General features: G+C 50.3%; 1 long non-coding RNA gene across 1 annotated transcript in view; it reads right to left on the reverse strand.

Moving 5' to 3' along the window:
• LOC147109731 (uncharacterized) overlaps positions 1-6,510 on the reverse strand; it is a 30,262-nt gene extending 23,752 nt beyond the window's left edge. Inside the window, exon 1 of the long non-coding RNA XR_015080341.1 lies at positions 6,360-6,510. This is a non-coding gene — a long non-coding RNA (uncharacterized LOC147109731). The remainder of the gene's footprint in view (positions 1-6,359) is intronic.
• Positions 6,511-6,900: the final 390 nt, after the last annotated feature.

Consider the following 6,900-nt stretch of genomic DNA (forward strand, 5'->3'; position numbering starts at 1 on the left):
TTTTGAAGTGAGAGTGTGTGGGGAAGCGTGTTTTGAAGTGTGTGTGTGTGTGTGTGTGTGTGTGTGTGTGTGTGGAAGCGTGTTTTGAAGTGAGTGTGTGGAAGCGTGTTTTGAAGCGAGTGTGTGTGGAAGCGTGTTTTGAAGCGAGTGTGTGTGGAAGCGTGTTTTGAAGCGAGTGTGTGTGGAAGCGTGTTTTGAAGCGAGTGTGTGTGGAAGCGTGTTTTGATGTGAGTGCGCGTGTGGAAGCCGATTTTGGGGTGTGTGTGTGGAAGCGTGATTTGAAGTGAGTGTGTGTGGAAGCGTGTTTTGAACTGAGTGTGTGTGTGGAAGCATGTTTTGAAGTGAGAGTGTGTGTGGAAGCGTGTTTTGAAGTGAGTGTGTGTGTGGAAGCGTGTTTTGAAGTGAGAGTGTGTGGGGAAGCGTGTTTTGAAGTGTGTGTGTGTGTGTGTGGAAGCGTGTTTTGAAGTGAGTGTGTGTGGAAGCGTGTTTTGAAGCGAGTGTGTGTGGAAGCGTGTTTTGAAGCGAGTGTGTGTGGAAGCGTGTTTTGAAGCGAGTGTGTGTGGAAGCGTGTTTTGAAGCGAGTGTGTGTGGAAGCGTGTTTTGATGTGAGTGCGCGTGTGGAAGCCGATTTTGGGGTGTGTGTGTGGAAGCGTGATTTGAAGTGAGTGTGTGTGGAAGCGTGTTTTGAACTGAGTGTGTGTGTGGAAGCATGTTTTGAAGTGAGTGTGTGTGGAAGCGTGTTTTGAAGTGAGTGTGTGTGTGGAAGCGTGTTTTGAAGTGAGAGTGTGTGTGGAAGCGTGTTTTGAAGTGTGGGTGTGTGGGGAAGCGTGTTTTGAAGTGTGTGTGTGTGTGTGTGTGTGTGTGTGTGTAAGCGTGTTTTGAAGTGAGTGTGTGTGGAAGCGTGTTTTGAAGTGAGTGTGTGTGGAAGCGTGTTTTGAAGTGAGAGTGTGTGTGGATGTGTGTTTTGAAGAGAGTGTGTGTGTGGAAGCGTGTCTTGGGGTGTTTTGAAGTGAGAGTGTGTGTGGAAGCGTGTTTTGATGTGAGAGCATGTGTGGAAGTGTGTTTTGAAGAGTGTGTGTGTGTGGAAGCGTGTCTTGGGGTGTTTTGAAGTGAGAGTGTGTGTGGAAGCGTGTTTTGAAGTGTGTGTGTGGAAACTAGTTTTCAAGTGTGTGGAAGCGTGTTTTGATATGTGAGCGTGTGCGGAAGCGTGTTTTGAAGTGTGAGCGTGTGCGGAAGCGTGTTTTGAAGTGTGAGCGTGTGCGGAAGCGTGTTTTGAAGTGTGAGCGTGTGCGGAAGCGTGTTTTGAAGTGTGAGCGTCAGTGGAAGCGTGTTTTGAAGTGAGCGCGTCAGTGGAAGCGTGTTTTGAAGTGGGAGCGTGTGTGGAAGTGTGTTTTGAAGTGTGAGCGTGTGTGGAAGTGTGTTTTGAAGTGAGAGCATGTGTGGAAGCGTGTTTTGAAGAGTGTGTGTGCGTGGAAGCGTGTTTTGAAGTGTGTGTAAGCTTGTTTTGAAGTGAGAGTGCGTGTGGAAGCGTGTTTTGATATGTGAGCGTGAGGTGTTTTGAAGTGAGTGTGTGTGTGGAAGCGTGTTTTGAAGTGTGTGTGTGTGGAAACTTGTTTTCAAGTGTGTGGAAGCGTGTTTTGATATGTGAGCGTGTGCGGAAGCGTGTTTTGAAGTGTGAGCGTGTGCTGAAGCGTGTTTTGAAGTGTGAGCGTCAGTGGATGCGTGTTTTGAAGTGGGAGCGTGTGTGGAAGCGTGATCTGAAGTGTGAGCGTGTGTGGAAGCGTGTTTTGAAGTGTGAGCGTGTGTGGAAGCATGTTTTGAAGTGAGCGCATGTGTGGAAGCGTGTTTTGAAGTGAGTGTGTGTGGAAGCGTGTTTTGAAGTGAGTGTGTGGAAGCGTGTTTTGATGTGTGAGTGTGTGGGGAAGCCGATTTTGGGGTGAGTGTGTGTGTGGAAGCGTGTTTTGAAGTGAGTGTGTGTGGAAGCGTGTTTTGAAGTGAGTGTGTGTGTGGAAGCCTGTTTTGCAGTGAGTGTGTGTGGAAGCGTGTTTTGAAGTGAGTGTGTGTGTGGAAGCCTGTTTTGCAGTGAGTGTGTGTGGAAGCGTGTTTTGAAGTGAGTGTGTGTATGGAAGCATGTTTTGAAGTGTGTGTATGGAAGCATGTTTTGAAGTGAGTGTGTGTGTGGAAGCATGTTTTGAAGTGAGTGTGTGTGGAAGTGTGTTTTGAAGTGAGAGTGTGTGTGGAAGCGTGTTTTGAAGTGAGAGCGTGTGTGGAAGTGTGTTTTGAAGTGAGAGCGTGTGTGGAAGCGTGTTTTGAAGAGTGTGTGTGTGGAAGCGTGCTTGGAACTGTGAGCGTGCGTGGAAGCGTGTTTTGAAGTGTGTGCGTGGAAGCGTGTTTTGAAGTGTGTGTAAGCTTGTTTTGAAGTGAGTGTGTGTGTGGAAGCCTGTTTTGCAGTGAGTGTGTGTGGAAGCGTGTTTTGAAGTGAGAGCATGTGTGGAAACGTGTTTTCAAGTGAGAGCATGTGTGGAAACGTGTTTTGAAGTGTGAGCGTGAGTGGAAGCGTGTTTTGAAGTGGGAGCGTGTGTGGAAGCGTGTTTTGAAGTGGGAGCGTGTGTGGAAGCGTGTTTTGAAGTGGGAGCATCAGTGGAAGCGTGTTTTGAAGTGGGAGCGTGTGTGGATGTGTGATCTGAAGTGTGAGCGTGTGTGGAAGTGTGTTTTGAACTGTGTGCGTGGAAGCGTGTTTTGAAGAGAGAGCGTGTGTGGAAGCGTGTTTTGATGTGTGTGTGTGGAGGCGTGTTTTGATTGTGTGTGTGTGGAAGCATGTTTTGAAGTGAGTGTGTGTGGAAGCGTGTTTTGAATTGAGTGTGTGTGTGGAAGCATGTTTTGAAGTGTGTGTGTGGAAGCATGTTTTGAAGTGTATGTGTGTGGAAGCGTGTTTTGAAGTGTGAGCATGTGTGGAAGCATGAGCGGGTCTGGAAGCGTCATCTGAAGTGTGAGCGTGTTTTGAAGTGTGTGTATGGAAGCATGTTTTGAAGTGTGTGTGTATGGAAGCATGTTTTGAAGTGTGTGTGTATGGAAGCGTGTTTTGAAGTGTGTATGGAAGCATGTTTTGAAGTGTGTGTATGGAAGCATGTTTTGAAATGTGAATGTGCGGGGAAGTATGTTCTGAAGTGTCTGTACGGAAGCATGTTTTGAAGTGTGTGTATGGAAGCATGTTTTGATGTGTGTGTGGAAGCATGTTTTGAAGTGTGTGTATGGAAGCAGGTTATGAAGTGAGTGTGTGTGGAAGCGTGTTTTGAAGTGTGTGTGGAAGCGTGTTTTGAAGTTCGGGTGTGTGTGGAAGCGTGTTTTGAAGTGTGTGTGTGTGTGGAAGCATGTTTTGAAGTGAGTGTGTGTGTGGAAGCATGTTTTGAAGTGAGTGTGTGTGGAAGCGTGTTTTGAAGTGAGTGTGTGGAAGCATGTTTTGAAGTGAGTGTGTGTGGAAGCGTGTTTTGAAGTGAGTGTGTGGAAGCATGTTTTGAAGTGAGTGTGTGTGGAAGCATGTTTTGAAGTGAGTGTGTGTGGAAGCATGTTTTGAAGTGAGTGTGTGTGGAAGCATGTTTTGAAGTGTGTGTGTGTAGAAGCATGTTTTGAAGTGTATGTGTGGAAGCGTGTTTTGAAGTGTGAGCATGTGTGGAAGCATGAGCGTGTCTGGAAGCGTCATCTGAAGTGTGAGCATGTGTGGAAGCGTGATCTGAAGTGTGAGCGTGTATGGAAGTGTGTTTTGAAGTGTGTGTGCATGGAAGCGTGTTTTGAAGTGAGAGCTTGTGTGGAAGCGTGTTTTGAAGTGAGTGTGTGTGTGGAAGCGTGTTTTGAAGTGTGTGTGTGGGGAAGCGTGTTTTGAAGTGAGTGTGTGGAAGCGTGTTTTGAAGTGAGTGTGTGGAAGCATGTTTTGAAGTGTGTGTATGGAAGCATGTTTTGAAGTGTGTGTATGGAAGCATGTTTTGAAGTGTGTGTGTGTATGGAAGCATGTTTTGAAGTGTGTGTATAGAAGCATGTTTTGAAGTGTGTGTGTGTATAGAAGCGTGTTTTGAAGTGTGTATGGGAAGCGTGTTTTGAAGTGTGTGTATGGAAGCATGTTTTGAAGTGTGTGTGGAAGCATGTTTTGAAGTGTGTGTATGGAAGCATGTTATGAAGTGAGTGTGTGTGGAAGCGTGTTTTGAAGTGTGTGTGTGTGGAAGCGTGTTTTGAAGTTCGAGTGTGTGTGGAAGCGTGTTTTGAAGTGTGTGTATGGAAGCATGTTATGAAGTGAGTGTGTGTGGAAGCGTGTTTTGAAGTGTGTGTGTGTGGAAGCGTGTTTTGAAGTTCGAGTGTGTGTGGAAGCGTGTTTTGAAGTGTGTGTGTGTGGAAGCATGTTTTGAAGTGAGTGTGTGTGTGGAAGCATGTTTTGAAGTGAGTGTGTGTGTGTGTGTGTGTGTGTGTGTGTGTGTGGAAGCGTGTTTTGAAGTGAGTGTTATAAATCTCATCATCATAAAGAAACTACTCATGAAATAACACTGGACGGCCAGCTGGTGGCGCCGTCCAAGGAGTATAAATACTCAGGTGTGGGCCCAGCTTGCCTGGGGACATTTTGTAAGACAGGAACCAGTGAAGCACAACTAGAACTCCATGTTCTGAAACAAGTTGATTAAAGCTTTGCTTTATACTCAAACCAAGTGCGTAGTGAGTTTTATTAAGTCAGTGAGTGTGTGTGGAAGCGGATTTTGGGGTGAGTGTGTGTGTGGAAGCGTGTTTTGAAGTGTGTGTGTGTAGAAGCGTGTTTTGATGTGAGAGTGTGTGGAAGCGTGTTTTGATGTGTGTGGAAGCAGATTTTGGGGTGAGTGTGTGTGTGGAAGCGTGTTTTGAAGTGTGAGTGTGTAGAAGCGTGTTTTGATGTGAGAGTGTGTGGAAGCGTGTTTTGATGTGTGTGGAAGCAGATTTTGGGGTGAGTGTGTGTGGAAGCGGATTTTGAAGTGTGAACGTGTGTGGAAGCGTGTTTTGAAGTGTGATCGTGTGTGGAAGCGTGTTTTGAAGTGTGAACGTGTGTGGAAGCGGATTTTGGGGTGTGTGTGTGTGGAAGCGTGTTTTGAAGTGAGTGTGTGTGGAAGCGGATTTTGGTGTGTGTGTGCAAGCGTGTTTTGAAGTGAGAGTGGGTGTGGAGTGGGTTTTGGGGTGTTTTTAAGTGAGAATGTGTGGAAGCGCGTTTTGGGGTGTGTGTGGAAATGTGTGTGTGTGTGGAAGCGTGTTTTGAAGTGTGAGCGTGTGTGTGGAAGCGTGTTTTGAAGTGTGTGTGAGAGAAAGCGGGTTTTGAAGTGTGGAAGCGGGTTTTGAAGTGAGTGTGTGTGTGGAAGTGTGTTTTGAAGTGTGAGTGTGTGTGGAAGCGGGTTTTCGGGTGTGAGTGTGTGGGGAAGCGGGTTTTGAAGTGTGTGTGTGTGTGTGTGGAAGCGGGTTTTGAAGTGTGAACATCTGTGGAAGCGGGTTTTCGAGTGTGAGTGTGTGGGGAAACGGGTTTTGAAGTGTGAGCGTGTGTGGAAGCGGGTTTTGAAGTGTGAACATCTGTGGAAGCGGGTTTTCGAGTGTGAGTGTGTGGGGAAACGGGTTTTGAAGTGTGAGCGTGTGTGGAAGCGGGTTTTGAAGTGTGAACATCTGTGGAAGCGGGTTTTCGGGTGAGAGTGTGTGGGGAAGCGGGTTTTGGGGTCTGAGTGTGTGTGGAAGCGAGTTTAGAAGTGAGTGTGTGTTTTGAAGTGTGAGTGTGTGTGGAAGCGTGTTTTGGGGTGTGGCAGCAGGCGGCGGTGGAGGGTAGGAGGCTGCCCAGGCTCTGCAGTGCTGGACTGTGCTATTGGGGGCCGGACCCCGGCCTGTGATCCACCACAAAATGGCGAGGCCCGGCGGCCTGTGCTGGGCTGGGCGGTGTAGACTGGGCCGGGCTAGCCTGGGCTGGTGCGAGCACCGCGGGCAGCGCAGAGTCAATGCCCGGAATAACACCGGCACATACGGCAAGCTGCAGCAGCTGGGAGTGGGAGAGCGCGGCTGGGTGGGCCCGGAGACCGGCTAAGCCATTCCCCTCGCTCCATCCCTCCACCCCTTCACAGGCCAGGCAGGGAGCCCGGGCCGCTCCCCAGACGCCCGCTCCCGATCAATTTCCAACAGGGCGGCGCTGTAGGCCCGGGTAGGCCTCGGGGCTCGAGTGCTGCCGGCACACGGGGAGCAGCAGCGATGCGAGGACCCGGGAGCAAGGCGAGCCCGAGGGCCGGGGCTGGGCCTAGAGTCCCCTCCCTCACGGCCCGGCCCGGCCCACCCCGTTCTGACCCACACACGGAGCGCGGGATGGCGGCGGCACTCACCGTGCGGGCGGCGTAGGCCCGGAGACAGAGTCACTGTGTGCGCGGCGATTCGGACTCAGCTCGGCTCAACTCAGCGCCTCGCTCCCGGAACAGCGGCCCGCGCACGCAACACGTCACACCCGCACGGTGCACGACAGCCCGGGTCCGCGCACGCAGCACGTCACCCCGGGCCCGCGCACGCTGCAGGACAGCCCGGGTCCGCGCACGCAGCACGTCACCCGGGCACGCGCACGCAGCACGTCATCCCGGGCACGGGCACGCATTGACTCGGCATGCATCAGTCACTTGGGCCGCATCCACCCCCTCCTCGGAGCGCCGTTTGAGAAAATGAGAGAGAGAGAGTGTGAGAGAGAGAGTGAGAGTGTGAGAGAGAGAGTGTGTGAGGGAGAGTGTGAGAGAGTGTGTGAGGGAGAGAGTGGGAGAGGGAGAGAGTGGGAGAGAGAGAATGTGAGGGAGAGTGTGAGAGAGAGAGTGTGAGGGAGAGTGGGAGAGAGTGTGAGGGAGAGAGTGAGAGGGAGTGTGTGAGGGAGAGAGTGGGAGA

This window comes from Somniosus microcephalus, chromosome 12 (genome assembly GCF_052327205.1).
Source record: "Somniosus microcephalus isolate GS21.2 chromosome 12, FLI_Smic_1.0, whole genome shotgun sequence".
Lineage (NCBI taxonomy): Eukaryota > Metazoa > Chordata > Chondrichthyes > Squaliformes > Somniosidae > Somniosus > Somniosus microcephalus.